At 45.1% G+C, this 18,652-nt stretch overlaps 1 protein-coding gene across 7 annotated transcripts in view; it reads right to left on the reverse strand.

Annotated features, from left to right (window-relative positions):
• Positions 1 to 18,652, reverse strand: part of HEATR6 (HEAT repeat containing 6) — a 136,170-nt gene that overhangs the window by 55,375 nt on the left and 62,143 nt on the right. For 3 of the 7 annotated variants that reach the window (XR_014257248.1, XR_014257249.1, XR_014257250.1), the window contains one exon: positions 18,372 to 18,598. The exons of 1 other annotated variant lie outside the window; for it this stretch is intronic. The gene's annotated coding sequence lies outside the window, so the exon portion shown is untranslated. Of the gene's footprint in view, positions 1 to 1,595; positions 18,599 to 18,652 lie in introns of those variants that run through there. 3 more of the 7 variants (XR_014257246.1, XR_014257247.1, XR_014257245.1) reach the window with 2 other exon arrangements.

Raw genomic sequence — 18,652 nt, forward strand, 5'->3', positions numbered from 1 at the left:
GGATAATAATAGTTCCTAATTCAAAGGGTTGCTATTCTCACATTGATTAATACATTCAATGTAATTCCAATCAAAATTCCAGCCAGCATTTTAAAATGGAAATTGATAAGCAGAATGAGTCTGAAATATATATGGAATACAAAGAGCCAAGAATAGCTAAGACAATCTTGAAGAAGAACAGAGCAGGAAGGATCACACTACCATATAACACGCCCGATTGTAAATCTACAGTAACTCAGACAGTGTGGTATTTTGGCCCAAGGATAGACAAATAGACTAATATAATAAAATAGTCTAAAACCAGACCAACACATATAGGTCACTTAATTTATTAATTTATGACAAAGATAATACCGCAGAGCAGTGGGGAGAGGATTTTATTTTTTAGTAACAATATTTGTTCTTTTGTATCTTCATTCCTTCTTAAGGCTGAATAATATTCCATTGTGCGTAATACCACATTTTGTTTATCCATTCATCTGTTGATGGACATTGGGTTGTTTCCACCTTTTGGGTATTATGAATAATGCTGCTTTGAACTTCAGTGTACAAATACCTGTTCAAGTTCCAGCTTTCAATTCTTTTGAGTATATACTCTGAAGTGGCCTTGCTGGATCATATGCTAATTTTATGTTTAATTTTTTGAGGAACTGCCATCCATTTTCCACAGTAGCTACACCATTTCACATTCCCATCAGCATTGCACAAGGTTTACAATTTTTCCATATCCTTGCCAACACTTATCTTCTAGCTTTGTTTGTTTTTGTTTTTGATTATGGCCATCTTAATGGGTATAGCCCATTTTTTAAAATTTACTTTTCGTACTGCTAAATGAGTGTCTCACTTTGGTTCATCATGGTCACTGGTCACTATTTATACTATGACATTTAACAATTAACATTTAATGGGTGGGGACTTCCCTGGTGGCGCAGTGGTTAGAATCCGCCTGCCAATGCAGGGGACACGGGTTCGAGCCCTGGTCCGGGAAGATCCCACATGTCACGGAGCAACTAAGCCCGTGCACCACAACTACTGAGCCTGAGCTCTAGAGCCCGTGAGCCACTACTACTGAGCCAGTGCACCACAACTACTGAAGCCCGTGTGCCTAGAGCCCGTGCTCTGCAACAAGAGAAGCCACCGCAATGAGAAGCCCGCGCACCGCAGCGAAGAGTAGCCCCTGCTCGCTGCACCTAGAGAAAGTGAGTGCACAGCAACGAAGACCCAACACAGCCAAAATAAATAAATAAATAAATAAATAAATAAATAAATAAATAGATTACTGCTAATTAAAAAAAAAATTTAACCGGTGCATGTCATAGGCACTGAACTGAGTTCTTTAATTTATTATCTTATCTAATCTCCACAACAATTCTTTAGCAAAGTTTTAATTGAAATATAACATACATAGAGGAAACTGAACAAATCATAAATGTACAGATTGGTGAATTTTTACAAAGTGAATACAGCTATGTAACCAGCACCTAGATCAAAAGCTAAAATATTACCAGCATCCCAGGAATCCCCTTGGTGCCCTCTCCCAGTTTTATCCAGTCCCCTACTATCCACCCACCCCAATAGAAAGCAGTGATAACTAATATATTGACTTTTAAAAACCCATAGATTAGTTTTGCCTGTTTTTGAAATTTTTATAAAGGGAATCATAGAATATAAAATCTTTTGTGTATTGCTTCTTTTACTAAGTATGTGTTTAAGAGGTTCATTCATGTTTCACACATAACAATAGTTCATTTATTCTCTGTTAATGTAAAACAATAAAACAGCTAGTTATTTTACCAGCAAAACAGGTTTATTCAGGAGCAGCAAAGAATTGCAATTTGGGACATGTAACTATGGCAAACCACATGCAAGTCCAATAAAGCAGAGGAAACTCTTTTATAGAGGAAAAGGGGGAAGCTGGGAGGGGCTGTTATAAACAAAAAGTCCATTGGAGGAAACTGGGAGTTCAAAGTATAATGGCTTTTCATTGGCTGGGCTGTGACAATCTCTCATTGGCAGAGCTGTTGCCAGTCAAGGAGAAAATCTTTCCTTCTCCTGCTGGTGGTAGTAAATTAGTGTCAACTTCCTGCTGAAGATGCAAAATACACCCCTTCCTGTTGGGATCTGTATTGACGTGGAGAGGTATGTAGGTGAAGCCTCCCCTTCTGGCTTCCTGACTCCATTTTTGTGAGGTTTCCCTTTATTAATTTTCACATTTCATTGCTAAACAGTAAACAGTATTCCATTTTATGACTATGCCACAGTTTATTTATCCATTCTACTGTTGAGGGATATTTTGGTAGTTTCCCATTTTAGTCTATTACTAATAGTTCTGCTGTGAGCATTCTTTTGGCAAATATCTTTTGATGAACATCATCAAAAGAACATATATACACAATTCTCCTGGGTATTTACCCAGGAGTGAAATTGCTAAGTCAAAGGATATGCATATGCTTAGCTTTAGTGGCTATTTACAAAGGGGTTGATAAGTATACGTAACCACCACAGACTATGAGAGCCCGAGAAACTCCAAACACTTGCCCACATTTGGTATCATTTCTCTTTTTCATTTTAGCCATTTTGGTAAGTGCTATGGTCTGAATGTTTGTGTCTCCCCCAAATTCATATGTTGAAACCGAATCCCCCAGTGTGATGGTGTTTAGAGGTGGGGCCTTTAGGAGGTGATTAGGTCATGAGGGCAGAGTGCTCATGAATGGGATTAGTGCCCTTATAAAAGAGGCCCCAGAGATACTCTTCTTCTCTTCCGTCATGTGAGGTTATAGCTGGAAAGCACAGTCTATGGACCAGAAAGTGGGTCCTCATCGGACACCAAATCTGTGCCTACACTGTGGGACTTCCCAGCCTCCAGAACTGTGAGAAAAACACCTCTGTGGTTTATTAGCCACTCAGTCTACGGTATTTTGTTATAGCAGCCCGAACAGACTAAGACTGAATGCATAGTGGTATTGCACTGTGTTTTAATTTGCACTTCTTTGATGAATAGTGAAATTGAGCATTATTTTCATGTTTATTGGCCACTTGGGTAACTTCTTTAGTGCAGTGCCTGTTCAAGCCTTTTGCCCATTTTTCTATTGGGTTATCTTCCTTTTTTCTTATTAAATGTGAAAGTTCTTTGTACATTTTAAAGATGAGTCCTTTGTGTATTGTATATCGCAAATATCTTTTCTTACTTGCCTTTTCACTCTCTTATTGGTGTCTTTTAATTAATAGAAGTTTTAAATTTTAATCTAGTCCAGTTTATTGTTTTATTTTAATGGTTAGTACTTTTCGTGTCCTGTTTAAGAATCCTCCAAGGGACTTCCCTGGTGGTGCAGTGGTTAAGAATCCACCTGCCAAAGCAGACGACACGGGTTAGAGCCCTGGTCCGGGAAGATCCCACATGCCGCGGAGCAACTAAGCCCGTGCGCCACAACTACTGAGCCTGCGCTCTAGAGCCCGCGAGCCACAACTACTGAGCCCTCGCGCCACAGCTACTGAAGCCCGTGCGCCTAGAGCCTGTGCTCTACAACAAGAGAAGCCACGACAGTGAGAAGCCCACGCACCGCAACGAAGAGTAGCCCCTGCTCACCGCAACTAGAGAAAGCCCACGCTCAGCAACGAAGACCCAATGCAGCCAAAAATAAAAATATAATTAAAAAAAAAAAAAGAATCCTCCAAGGCCATGAAGACAGTTTGTTTTATTCTCGAATATTTATCAGTTTTTCTTTTATATTTAGATTTATAAGCCACCTGAATAAGTTTTTCTGTATTGTATAAGGTAGGAATTAGAGATTCATTTTTTTTCCCACATGCATAGCCAATCGAAACTGAATTAGATTGCAAATGTGGCCTAGTCCAAACATTTAGCTCCTTTCTAAAATATTCCCACAGAATCCTAGTTAGAATCAACTAATTCATTAATCATTTTAAATTAAGTTGATAAATCTTTTTTGCACATCTAGTATTTGCTAGTTTAGCTAGGTTTGTAAGGAAAGGACTCTCAGAGCTGACATTTGAGGTCAGACCTGATTAATGAAATGACGCCAGCCATGAGCAGAGTTGGGGAGAAAATTCCAGGAAGAGGGAACAAGTCGTAGGTGGCTTGATATGTGCAAGGAACGACAAGAAGGCCGGTAGAGCTGAAGTCTAATGCTCAAGAGGATGAGAAGCACAAGCTCACTCCTTCGAATGTGAGATCAAAGGAAAGAAGCAGACTGCAATCATCACGAGACAGTGGAGCAATGCCTAAAAGTTCTGAGGGAAATTCTCTCTATCAAGAGTGAGGGCATGGGCTTCCCTGGTGGCGCAGTGGTTGAGAATCTGCCTGCCAATGCAGGGGACACGGGTTCGAGCACTGGTCTGGGAAGATCCCACGTGCCACGGAGCAACTAGGCCCGTGAGCCACAACTACTGAGCCTGCGCGTCTGGAGCCTGTGCTCCGCAACGAGAGAGGCCACGATAGTGAGAGGCCCGCGCACCGTGATGAAGAGTGGCCCCCGCTCTCCGCAACTGGAGAAAGCCCTTGCACAGCAACGAAGACCCAACACAGCCAAAACTAAATAAATAAATAAATAAAATTTTTAAAAAAGAGTGAGGGCACAATAAAGACATTTCGAACTCACAAGAACTCATAAATTTTACCTATAAAGCAAGTTTTCTTAGGATTTTTACACAGCAGTCTACTCCAACAAGGCGAGGATAAGAAGAGGACGACAGGAGCCGACCCAGGAAGACCATGGAGGGACACCCCACCGTGAGAGCAGTGCGACTTCCCTGGAGAACACTCTGCAGACCCCAGCAGCTTTGGAAGAGGTTTGTGAGTATTTGTAGCTTCTGCCTGTGCCCCTTCCAATCTGTGATCCACAATGTTGCCCATGTAAACTTGGTAGAGTTCTAGATTCCCTCCCCACCTCAGTTTAAAACCCTCCAATGGTTTCCCATAAGTTTCAGAATAAAATCCAACTTCCGGCGTGATAGGAAAGTCCCTTTGTTATTGACCCCTGCCCATCACTCACCAAGCTGGATGGCTGCTCATACCCTCTGCTCCAATCATTGATCGTTTACAGACTTCTTACAGCTATCAATATTTGCCACTTTGGAGCCTTTGTACCTGCTGCTCTCTCTCTGCAAGGAAACCCTTCTTCCCCTCCTTTCCCTGGTAGATTCGTCCTTGTTTCTCAAACCTCATTATCTTGGGGGGAACTTCCTTGACCACCTTGTGTTCCCCTCCTCCCACCACTGGTTTAAGTCCCCTCGGTTTTACCCCAGGATTTCTCTGTGTTACTCACCTCTGGTACAAATCTGTGTCTATTTAATTTTTTGTTTATTTACTGTTCTCCTCACTAGATTATAATCTCTTCGAGAGTAGGAGATTATTTTAATCATTGCATTTTAATCATTGCTGAAGTTTCTATAATGGCTTCCCTGTAGTCAGCTTGCTTATGTTAAAATTTCTGCTGCATCACTTGCTATGTTGTCTTGGGAACTCGAGTCTCAGTTTCCTCACTTGCCAAGTGATACGGTATTTTTATTTGCAGCACCTGGCACACAGAAGGTGCTCAGTAAGGTGTGTGGAATGAATCCAGGAAGATGGGCAGAGTTCCGGGGTCGGAGCCTCTCAGCAGGGGAGTAAGGGTGACTCACTCCACTCAATCTTGACTCCTCCTTTCCCCTCCCAAGGAGGAGTGCTCAGCTTCCTCTCCAGGACCGTTATGCCCCGGGGGTTGTGAGGAAAATCTGAAAAATGCAGGCTCTTCTCCTGTTCACCCTTATCCATGTGTTGACCTAAGGAATTCAGGATATCTCCCAAACATGTCACTGTCTGACCATTCCCATGAGGCTGTTTAAATATGGTGTTACTTTAGGACCCAAATTTCACTAGATGTGGATGTCTTAATGAGGGGCTGCTGGGAGGAAGCAAAGGGATCATGTACCCGTTCTGCAGATGGAAAACCTCACGATCTTCTCCAAACTTCTCAGAGCCCATGAACTCACATAAGTTGTCAGGAATCTACCAAGAAGAGGTCCCTGGCCCCCGGGTGTCCCCTCTCCTCCAGCTAAATGAATATTCTCTTTTTGTTCTTATGGTGGAGGCAACATCTCCATGGGACTGCTCTACTTTGAATGAGTTTCTAGAAACAAGAGAGAGTTGACCCTTCTCAATGTTTCACAAGATCTGGAGCAGAGTCAAGAATGGATTGTGAACTGGTACATGAAGGGTCATAGCAGCACTATTCACAATAGCCCCAAAGTGGAAACAACCCGAATGCCCATCAATGGATGAATGGATAAATAAAATAAAAGCAGAAAAAGGAATGAAGTACTAACACATGCTACAACATGGAGGAACCTTGAAGACACTACGCTAAGTGAAAGAAACCAACACAAAAGACCACACATTATATGATTCCCCTTAATATGAAATGTCCAGAGCAGGTCAATTTGTAGAGACAGAAAGTAGATTAATGGTTGCTTAGGGCTGGGGGTGGGGAGTGGGAGCAGTGGTGAGAGACTGCTAATGGGTAGGGGGTTTCTTTTTGGGGTGATGAGAATATTCCAATATTGATTGTGATGATGGTTATACAACTCTGTGAATATATTAAAAACCATTGAATTGTACACTTTAAATATGTGAACTGTATCTCAGTAAAGCTGTTCAAAGGAAATAGATCTAAGGAAGCGTTGGGGTGGGGGGGGTGATGGGAAAAAAAGGATGGTTTGTGTCACCTATATGCTCTCCCATGTATCTACTCCTGCAAGCAATCATCTTGCAGGGGAAGAAACTAGATCCTAAGAGTGGGTTTGAGACAGATTTCTGATCATCAGCTCTTCCTCTCCTCCTCAGCAGAGAATAGTCAGAGTGGGCTGTAGCTGGGTAGCCTTTAAGGTTCACTTTTGCAAACTCTAACTTCTCCATTTCCTTCTTTCTTTCTTCTTCGCAGGGACCCAATTGCCGTGCAGGGAGAGCGGGTGGACCACAGCTTGGATTACACAACTGGGACAACCAATCTGTCTGGAAAGTGCATTGAGTGCAACAGTGATTCAGGGGCCTTCAAGTGCGTGTGTATTCAAGGTTGCCCTTCAGCTTTTCTCTATGCAGGATGCTATAAAGATGGTCCCTGCCTGTAGAAAGCTTGTGGTCAAGCAGGGAGATTGGCCAATTTGTGTCAAGAAAGAACTCAGAATGCAGGTAAAGTGCCTGCTTTCTTCTCGATGAGGCATTAAACTTGAGGCTGGCCAAGGGAGGTCTGCTATGGGCACTAAACTTTTCATGTTTGCCATCAAATTGTTCAACATGTAAAACTTGCTTTTCTTACAAATGACAAACACCATTCTCTGTCAAATTGAACACTGAGATTGTGTGCCTCAAAGTAATGTAGATCCAACTTAATTTTAAAGCTAGGAGGCATAGGGTAAGGCTGCATTCAAGCCAAAGAAAGCAACGGAGTTTGCTGGAGTATTCCAGAAGTTTGCCTTGATTACATGAGAGGTGTGACAGGGCAGGAACAGCTGGATGCATACAATGACATGGGGCAAATCAGGGAGTTGAGGGTTAACCATTAGGGCTTTGGACCCTGAAGACAGTGTCACACTATAGGTATTGAGATTGTGTTGTAATAATTGCTGGCTTGTTTCATGTTGCTTTGAGTCTCTTGATCCCTTCAAGTATGCCACCAAAAATTCTAGTATCTGACAAAGCTGAGAGCCACAGATTATCTACTTACTCCCTAAAGTCCCTTCTGATTAAGATGGCCAGGTAAAATACAGGCAATCCAGTTAAATTTCAATTTCAGAGAAACAACGAATAATTCTTTAGTGTAAGTGTGTCCCATGCAATATTTGTTTATCTGAAATTCAAGTTTAACTGGGAGTCTTCTATTTTTATTTGCTAAATCTGGCAACCTTACCTCTGATTCCCTTCTGGTCACTGCAAAAATGATAAATGCAGCCCTGCTTCCAGGCTAATATTTTGTAATGTGCACCATCTAGTGGTTACATGAACAAAGAGGAAACCAAGAACCGTCCCCAAGAAACAACTTGAAAACAGCAATCCAGAAAGCTGAAAAGAAACAACTAGGCTTTAATTTTAAAAATTCTTAAAAAAATTTTTTTGACTTACTTCTTTGGATGCGGTGTCTGTGATCAGGTCAACAGCTTAGAGTGTCCAGTGAATATCTGAAATCCCTGGTAGATGAGCCAGTGTTTAAACAGCAACCCTCACTGGGCTGAGGCCTTGGGCTCCTCCATTAACACCTAAAGGCGAATACACAGCCTTGTCCTTGATCTGTTGTGGTTCCCAGCGTTCCTAGTGATGCTTCACAATGAGCATGTGGCATCCAGCCATATCTATCAAGTACAATAAATGTCAGGCTGGTGCAATTTTATTAAACCCAACCAGGCCTGTACGGAGACTCGAGGAAGCAAGTATTTCCTGTTTACTATTTTACCAAGAGGGTATAGGGTAAGTGCCAAAGGGAATTGGCCCCATCCAATGGGCCTCTGGCTGCACATTGCAATCACCTGGGGTGTTTTGAAAAGCACCAATGCCTGTCCTTTCCCCCTTCCTCCTCTTTCTCTCCCTCCCCCTCCCCCTCCTCCTTCTCTTTTTCTCCTGTTTAAATCATGTGAGTTTATACATCCACATGGTATTACTTTAAAGGAGTGCAATAGGCAATGCTGAAGACGATAAGAGATGGTCACTGAAATCAGATTTCACCTTAAAACGAGATATTTTATGGACAAAACCTCTCATCCTCAGCATATCCACTGAAGCTGTCTCTGTTTTTGTTTTACAGGCAAGGCTAAAAGGCAGAGGAGCTTCCCTGTCTCCAATTCCGTGTCTGTGGTTCTGTAATTTCATCATAAATACTCACTATGAAACGGTATAGAAACTCCATTGGCGGTTTAGCCCAGGAGAAAATTCCAGAGCTCAGTCTGTTCTTTGAATCGGTTTTAAAATAAACTGGAAGGTGAGAGGGAGTTTGGGGATGGAAATTTTTCAAATACCCTCCAAATTGACAAGGTGTCTCTATATAATTGTATAAACAATGAAAAATAATACCTGCAATTTGTTGAGGGTCTTTTATGGACCAGGATGCTTTGCACACACTATCCTTTTTAACTCTCAGAGCAACCCAAGGTGGCTGGGGACCATATTGCCATATTACACACGAGCAAACGGAGGCTCAGGATTTGTACTAGGTTGGGCAAAAAGTTCACCCGGGTTTTTCCTAAGAGGACACAGCTGGTGAGCAGCACAGCTGTTTTTCACACCCAGCTTTGTCTGACTGCAAATCCTGTGCTCCTCCGGCTCTGATATTCTGCCAAGACTACAGTGCATAGTTCTGCAGATTTCTTTCCCCGCTGGTCGGGCTTGTGACGGAGAGCTGTCTGCCAAGTCACTCACATGTCAATGACACTCCACTGCCAGCCTCAGCCGCCCAGTATTAAGGCACTTGAAACCAGATTTTCAAAAATATTCACTTCCTTCTGGCTGGCTCAAGAAATCAAAAGGCAGTTTTCGTTTTTTATGGCACTTACCTTTGGGTAGCTGAGTCACGTTGGGGGTCTTATTGGGGCTTTGGTGATGATATTAAAGGCTATCTCTAAGGATCTATGGAGCCCTCCTTGGAAGGAGGAACAGGAAAACAACCATTTGTGACGGGTAGAGTGGAGATATACCGACCCAGAAACCATGTTTCAGAATCAATCCATTCCTCGTGTTTCAAGGCCCCACGTGCTGAAATGTCACCTCCTCTGGGAAGCCTTTGGAGACCTGCCTCTGCCCCAGGCTCGTGAACTGCTCCCTCTAATGCCACTGGCACTGGCCTCTGTTCTCCGTCTCAGCACACAGCAATCAGAAGCGGAGTGTGTGCATATACACCTCTTTCTCTAAACTGTGAGCTCCTTGAGCAGAGCAGAGCTGGCCTAGACCGGTTCAGGCTTCTGCAAGTCTGTGGCATCCAGAGGAAGGGGTCCCAGGGAGTAGGAGTAGGCAGTGGGCTGGAAGGAGGCGCCTTTGTCAGACTTTGCTTGGTGAGTCAGGGTCACATGGATTAGTCACAGGGGAGGGCTTTGAAAAGCTTTATGGTGTCCTGGGACGGTCAACCTCGTCCACGTCACAGCCTGTGGATTTTCTGAGCGCTCTAGATTTTTCTGAGCACCTTTAGCCTCTCCTCTGGGACCTCGTAACCGTCGTAGGACTTCACACACTCAATCTTTCATTCAGTAAGTACTTCTTGAGAGCCTCTTAGGGGCCAGGCACTGTGCTGGGTGCTGGGATCAGTAGTAAACAAAACTATCCGGCTCCTGTCCCGTGCAGCTTATAGACAAGGGGAAAGGCTTACATTTGCCTGGACCGAAAGTCTCCCCCAGCACACCGGGAGCTCCTTGAAGGAAGAGACTAAGTTGTATTGACTTTTTAACATTTTCATTTTATGTTTTAGTTTATTATGTAATTCACACCATAAAAGTCACCCTTTTAAAGGGGACAGTTGAGTGGTTTTAGTATATTCACAAGGTTGTGCAGCCATCGGCACCATCTAATCGCAGATCATTTTCATCAGCCCCGCAATAAACTCCTTGCCCATTAGCGGTCATTTGTCACCTCCCCTGCCCCCAATCCCTGGAAACCACTAATCTACTTTCTGTCCTGTGGTGTTGCCTTTTCTAGACATTTCACATAAATGGGATCATGCAGTAATGTGGCCTTCTGTGTCTGGCTTTTTTCACTTCGTGTGATATTTCCAAGGTTCACCCACATTGTAGCACTGATCAGGGCTCCATTCGTTTTTATGGCCAATAATACTCCACTCTGAATATACCACCTTCTGCTTGTGCAGTCATCGGTGGCTGGATGGTTACAGTTACTTTTGTAGTTTGTACCTCGATGTCTTCCTCTTCCGTGTCACCTTGTCTTCTTGCTCTGTCTCTCCTCTGTCCGTCCCTCCCTCCCTGTTCCTGCTTTCCTCTCTCAGATGCTTGTTATTCCACACCTACCATGTTATGGGCACTGTGATTAAACATCTCATAAAGGTTCCAGTCTGAGGTAAATCAAGAGGCACTATTTAAAAAATTTTAAATAAATGCCTTATTTTAAAATAGTTTTAGATGTATAGAAAAGTTGCTGCGATAGTAGAGAATTCCCATACACCCATCCCCCAGTTTTCCCCATTGTTAACATCTTACATACTGTGGTACATTTGTTCCAACTAAGGAGCCAGCACTGTTACCTTACTATTAACTAAACTCTACACTTTATTCCGATTTCACTACTTTTTCCCTAACGTCCTTCTCCTGTCCCAGGATCCCATCCAGGACACTTCATTGCATTTAATTATCATTGTCTCCTTAGGCTCCTCTGATCTGTGATGGTGTCTCAGGCTTCCCCAGTTTTTGATGACCTTGACGGTGTTGAGGACTGGTCAGGTTCTTGATAGAATGGCCCTCAGTTGGGGTTTGTCTGATGTTTTTCTCATGGTTAGACGGGGATTATGGGTTTTCTGGGGATGGCCACTGAGGTGAATAAAGCCATCATTTTTAAATGGCTGAAAAGCCCTGGAATGAAGAAGTGAGACCAGATTTTTCAGGATTATTCAGAAAAACCAGGGAAACGTTACTTTGGAGACCTTCAAATGGTAGAAGTGCTGTATGGAAGGATTCCCTGGTCTTTTTCCCAAAGAGAGTGGTATGCCGCCTATCCTCACGGTGGTGAAGAAATGAGCCTTTATCTGACATATAAACACAACTTGACATGTGTTCTTTCTCTCCTGTTGGCTCTGAAGTGTGACCTTTGGTGAGTCAAGCCCTCTTTCTTGGTGTCTGTAGGATTAGGAAGTTCAGACTGATGATCTCCAGGGCCTCTTCCCACTGTGACGGTTTATACTCTAAGAAATGACTCGTAAGTTCCCTCAACATCCATCAAATTCCTAAGTTTGGCTCCCCATTCTTCCATATCAGCCCCAGCCTGTTGGATTCAGGTGGCATTTCTCCCCAGAGGATATGCCCACCCCAACCCCATTTTAAAAACCTTCCTTGCAGACAAACATACTGAACAAACAAACCCCAGCCCTTTGCCGTGTGGATCTCCACTTTGAGGGGCTGGGGGAGCGTTCCAGAGCAGCAGTGGCCAGAGCGGCACCCTGGCCTCCCTGTTCCCCTGCTGACACAGCACAAGGCCCAGAGTGAGGAGGGTCACAGGCAGAGCTACACACCGCACGACGCTGGACACTCTTCACCCCAAGGGGCTGTTTTGGTTCAGCAGCTCCTGTGGCTCGAATAAGTTAATCACTGATGACGAGAGATTAATTTGTAACTGGACAGCAGACAAGATAGTTCAGGCTCCGGTGGGGCGGCACTGAACTGTGGCGTGGGCATTTCTCAGAAGACGCCTACTCCACAGCTTGGCGCGGACTCTGAGAACTTCAGATCTACACCGGTTCCTACAGGCCACCTCCCTTTCCCTCCAAAGGGGGGGAAAATGTGCCCGGGACTCTCCCTTCCTCTCTGCAGCATATTTGCTGGTCTTAGAAAACCTTTCCAGGCAACAGCCAGGCTCAGTAGAAAAGTCCAGTTTAGAAAGTCCACTTAAAGGGGAGCACGTGCCTGCCAGCCCAGCCGAGGCCCGTGGACCAAACCGTGCAGGAGGGGAGGAGAGGAGGGGACGAGCGAGGAGAGAGGAGGCAGTGGAAAGACGTGGAAGAATGGATGGGAGCCCGGGGTGGGGGTGAGAGATGGTTCCTACAGCCTGAAGCCCCGGCTCGTGGATTGCGGCCACTCCAGGAAAGGCAGGTCATTGAGGGTCTGCCCTCCCATCCCATGTGCATCCCCTCTGTCATTTCCAATCTTAGCCCACCGCCCCCATTCTGGGTCCAGGAAAGACAGGTGAATCAGGATGTGCAGGTCCCCCTGCGGCCTGACCCTCATGCTCCAGTCATCACTTCTCTATCAAGTAAAATGACCCTTTGTTGCCATACTGCACACCCATGGCCTTAGCTGTTGGCTGCGGATGCTGCCATATCGTCAGCTTCAGCAATCTCTTATTTCTAGCCAGGACAACTTGGAATTCTTAAGTCAAGCCTATTTATCAAGGAAGGCCCTGGCAATACTGCCCTGATGGCACTGGGCTCAGAAGGCTATTCTGTAAGGCCACAGTCTCAATAGAGGAAGAAGATAGGAAAAGAAGGTAAATGGAGCCAAAAATAGGAATGGGGCCTGCATTAAAAGGGGGTGCAGAAGAACTTCTCTGGGGGTTGCTGAAATGTGGGCTCCCCGCCCAGAAGTTTCTGGGAGCCCAGTTGAGTAGTGGGCGATTTGTGCTTGGTTTTCTACCAGGAGCCCGGATTCTTGTCATTTTGGTTCAATCCCACTGCCCTGGCCCATGAGCACGCCTCACGCAGTCTCCTGTCTCTGTTTTTGTTCATGCTGTTCCGTGGACCCAGAAGCCTTTCCCTCCTTTCTCCACGTCACTCACTTTGATCAGGACCTGGCTGAGGTGTCATTTCCACCAGAAAACCTTCCATGAGCCTCCAGGTTGGCCCTCGGCCCTGCTCTTCGGTATCGTCGGTTCCTTACACCTATTGGCAACAACACCTGTGCATCCTCAACCCTAAGAGGCAGCTTGGCATCACCTGGGGCACCTTGTTAAACATACAAATCCGAGATGACCAAGTCTCTCGGGGTGAGCTTGTAAAGCTGTATTTTTATTAGTCTTCACGTGTGTTTTGGATGCCAGGCCAGGGTTGGGTGTGTCTTCTCTCGTCTCTGTCCCCTAGGCCTGGGCACAGGGCTTAGGTCATGGAGACTGCATGTCTCTGTGGCCAAACAGGAAGGGCTGCAAAAGTGCAAGACCCTTGCCCTTTCATTCACACAATTTCCATCCTTTTTCTGTTCCTGCTTTGTGCCCCAGACGCTGTGCTGGCGATCCAAGAGCAAAGCCCAACACAATCTGCCTCGTACAGCTGACGGTCTGGTCGGGGAGACAGAGGTGAATCAAATTACTTAACACACATCTTATTGCAAAGTGCAACATGAACGTTATAAAGGAAAAACAAAGCTGTTCTGAGAACTTAAAACAGGGACTCTGGCATCAGCTGGGAGGTCAGGGAAGGCTGAGCTGAGCCCTAAATGAGGGTTAGTGGAGGACAGGGGTAGAGGGGAGCAGTCTCACTGGGTTCTTTCAAGCGCTCTTTTGGAAGCCGACTGCGAGGCGTTGGGGGTCCATGCCCCTCCAGACACTAAGATGGTCTCCAGAAGGAGCTTCTCCTCACGCCCACCCCAGGACCCCACCTTCACTTCTGCTTTTCTGCTGTCTCCTCTTGCCATGAGCCTCTGGAAGATGATGTATTCTAAGCAGGGGAAAGGCCTATTTCTCCAGGCTGGGGGCTGTCTGCTAGCATCTACGCTGCCATTGCTGAATTCCCAAGAGGTGCGCCTCCCTTTGACCTGACGTAATCTCGTACTGGGCACATGGCTTGGCTAGCGGAGGGCAGGCTCCCCTCCGACGTCCCTCCTGTCTCAACAGTGGGGCACCCTTGTGCAGTGAACAATGTGGACAACCATCTGTGGTGGCCTTGCTGCCGTCTCGAGCAGGACGTTCTGGCTTCTTGGTTCTCCCTCGTAGCTGGAAGATTCCTTTATCCCGGAAGGAGATAATTACATCTTCTGTGGCCATAACTCTGTTTGGACATTTAGACAAAAATTTATATGTATTTTCTGGAGGACTGGGTGTTTCTCTTACCTAAATTGAAAAGGGGCTTCTTTTAAATAGGATCCAAGAGAGTTCTTTCATATGGTAATTCACATACACTTTGGCTGATAAGCCCTAGACTTGGCAGAAGGTTCAAAGCAGAAATTGTGTTCAGATGAGGCACATGGATGCTTTTTGATCTGATTTGCTTTTAGCCGCTGACGTTGGGATAATTTTGGCCTCTGAGTGGCAGTGGGCCTCAAAAACCTGGTAAAATGAGATCTTTTTTAACCAAAGTCTGAACCACCTAGAGTGAGTGGAGGAGTCCTTATACACTGGGAGCTGGGAAAAGCAGCATTTTCTGGTGGAAGATAACCCTCATCACATGAAGGCCACGCCGGAGGGGCCCTGGAGAGGCACCTCATCCAGGTCCTTCCTTTTACCAGTGGGGAAACTGAGGCTCGCAGAGAGAATGTGGACTGGCTTAGGTCACACAGTGAGAGGCAGAGCCAGGCTGACCCCTGACAGGCACTCCTTTCTGCACCTGAACCTTGTTGATGGCCAGCAGTGACCAGTGTGAGGATGGAAGGAGCTATGTGGGTGACCGTGTGTATGGGAAGGTGAGAAGGGGACATGTGGGCTGGAAGACAGGGTGTCTCACCAAGTCCAGTGCGGTCCCTCCTCCTTCAGATATGGGAAGCTGCTTTTCCTACGTAAGAGGGGTTAGGGATAAGCATCACCTACAGGAGAGAGCACTAGGAATACAGTGGGAACTGGGAAGGAAAAGAGGAAGAGGGAAGTTCATCTTACAGACACCAGAGAATATACAGGTGAACCACGTGCCATGCCACTGTTTCACAAATGACCGTAATACTGGTGGGTTGGGGGAGGGTTGGGTGTCAAAGTGACATCCTACCTCGGGTACCGTATCTTTCCATGTCTGACACGTGTGAAAACACTTTCAGCTGTAAGGATAAGTTGAACTCACTGAGTACCCACTAGCTGAGCAACCTAGTGGGTGCTTGGTAAATGGTAGCATCTCTCAGTAGAGATCCTGCTAAGGAAAGGGACAGAGGAAGGGAACACGTTTTCTCCTTCAATTCCCTTAACGATGCCTTCGGGAGGTATGATTCTCCCCACCTAACAGATGAGGAAACAGAAAGGATAAGTTTCCTGCCCAAGTCACACAGCTCAAGACCAGTGAAACTCGGCTCCCCTGGCTCTGTGCTATTTCCACCAGCGTAACTCCCATCGGCTTCAGCTGACAATTCCTTCCCTTGCCTCCAGGCCCTGCCACCTCTCCCTGGTGGACATGTAGCAGATATGGTCCCTAAATTCGAGTGCATTCGAGTAGAGGTGCAGTGCCTTGTGCATAAGCTTTGATTTAGGGGGACGTGTGTTGGTGGCTCAAGCATTTGAGAATGCTGGAAATGGGAGTCTTTCCCAAAAATGCAAGATCAGTGGACATTGTGGGACATAACCTGGGTTTGTTTTTTATTCCAAGACCAGCTTGTTTTCCATAGGCCCAAGCTCCATCAGCAGGCCAGGACCCTGTTCTGATTCAGACTTAGAAAGTCAGCGCACACATCTGCAGTTGAGGCTGCTCCTGCTTGGGCCTGAGAAATCCTGGGATCCCCTTTCCTTCTCTTGTCTCCTGGCTCCTCTGCTTCTGGTGATGAGGCAGGGACAGCTTGGAACAAAGACCTTCATCATTTCTGTTGTGAAACTGTCCTAAGATTAGGCAACTGTGAATTTTTCATCAATATTCATTTCTCTAGTGGATTTCAACAAGATTAACTCTAAAAAATAAAAATTAACATTTCCATTCCCTGTGAAGGGTACTGGTGAATATGGAAAGAAAAATTCTTTTTTTTAAAAATTAATTTATTTATTTGGCTGTGTCGGGTCTTAGTTGTAGCACGTGGGATCTTCGTTGTGGCATGCGGGATCTTTTGTTGCGGTGCGCAGGCGTAGTTGCCCTGTGGCATGTGGGATCTTAGTTCCCCGACCAGGGATCGAACCCATGTCCCCTGCATTGGAAGGCAGATTCTTAACCACTGGACCACCAGGGAAGTCCCGGAAAGAAAAATTCTAAAGGTGAAATTGTCTAACTCTGAAGGGCACATGCAGGAGTCCTGACCAGGCTGGGAGTGAGGAGACCTACATTTTGGTCCTGATTCCCTCCTGCTGCCTGTGTGTCTTGGGCAAGTTGCTTAACCTCTCTGGGCCTCCATGCTTGTTAAGGACTCTTTCAGTGCAAATATTTTATGGTTATAAACAGGGAGAGAATCATCTCAATAACGTAGCTCCTTTGTAGTACTGACTTTCACACATTCACCATGGAGGATGATACTTGATGAGTTTAGAATTTTCTCTTGGTTGGAACAGGGACTTGAGTTCTTTCCAACTGTGGCCCTAAGTCTTTGGTTTGGTAGGCCCATCAGGCTGTAGAGTCACATGCATTTTACATTATAAAAATATTTCCCGTTTGCTTAAAATAAAATCCTGGAGGTGAAATGGTGTTTCCAAATTCCACTGAATTGTAGCCTCAGAACTAGAGCTGGACCATGTGGTCCAAACTCCTCAGTTTATAAGTGTGAAGGCCCAGAGTCAAGGAAGGAAGTAGCCCAGGATTCCTGGAGAATTTGAACAGAACTGGAGCTAGAACCTGGGTACCATCACACCCAATCTAGTGCTTTGCTTGTGTCCTCTCTGTATGCATAAAATTGAATAAAAGCCAGTTGGAAGAGTAAAGGATTATAAATGTCAGACCATAATCTTAAGAACAACTTTAATCCATGTAAATACAGGCACAGAGATTCTTATTTATATTTTCATTTTAACATGCATCAAAACCCTGCAGTCTTCACACACCACTATGGACATTCTATTTGCATTTCCTGAAGCCACCCCAGTGAGCAACTCTGAAATAAATTAAAAAGAGTGGTCAAGCCTGAATGCACACCGAGGTTTCCATGTGCTCAGCTCAGCAGATTCAGGTATGACCCCTACAGAGCTTGGACTCTGAACTGGCACTAACATTCTCTACGCTCAATGACCATTTCACACAATGAATTCATCTGTGTAATTGTGCTTAGCTGTCCCAAGATTAACTCCATGTTTGCATGAAGATCAAAATGCTTACTTTAAAAAGTTTGGTTTTCTTCCATTTCTGTCTTATCTGGGGAGGTATGCATGCTTGGAATTTCTTGGGCTTTTCTTTTTCAAATCTATTCTAGGGATTGAGAATGTGAGGGCAAGTGTGTGTGTGTGTGTGTGTGTGTGTGTGTGTGGTGGTGGGGTGACTTACCTTTTATTGTTCTGTTTTTGAAACAACAATCGGCAATCATTCTTTACTGTTTTGATGTCCTCTCGTCATAGGCAATCCAGAACATTGGGATCTTCAAGTGGGTAATAGCATTCTTGATTGCCCCCACGCCTAGATCCTACATTAGTTAGGATTCTAGAATTCTGCTTTATTAAAATTTTTATCCTGGGTTACAATTTACATAAAGAGAACACATCAGAAGTGTGCATCTTGGTACACTTTTATATATGCATATACTTCTGCTTTGCTTATACCTTCAGTTATTGTTTGGTACCACTTGGTAGTGAAATATCCATTGAGTTTTTCCAAAGACTACTGCATCCGCCTGGGGAGGAGGCTGACGTTTGGAGCTGCTGGAAGGTGGTGGTGTGACTGGAGTCAAGAGGATTTGCTTTCCACTGTTTCACCTTGCTTGCACTCCAGCCACAAGTTCTGGGAGGAATATTGGAAGGCACACTGCACTCTCGCTCGCAATGGGGATCAGCAGGAAGTGGGAGACATTTGAATGGGGTGGGGTGTTTCCACTTAATCATTACCACCGCTGACATCAATGAAAACCAAGTAATGCAGATCGTCCGCATGGGCACCTACAATGAGTGGAAAGGAGGCCAGATTCTTAGGAAGTGTTACGATAAGGTAGG

This window comes from Balaenoptera physalus (assembly GCF_965194825.1).
Source record: "Balaenoptera physalus genome assembly, chromosome: 20".
Lineage (NCBI taxonomy): Eukaryota > Metazoa > Chordata > Mammalia > Artiodactyla > Balaenopteridae > Balaenoptera > Balaenoptera physalus.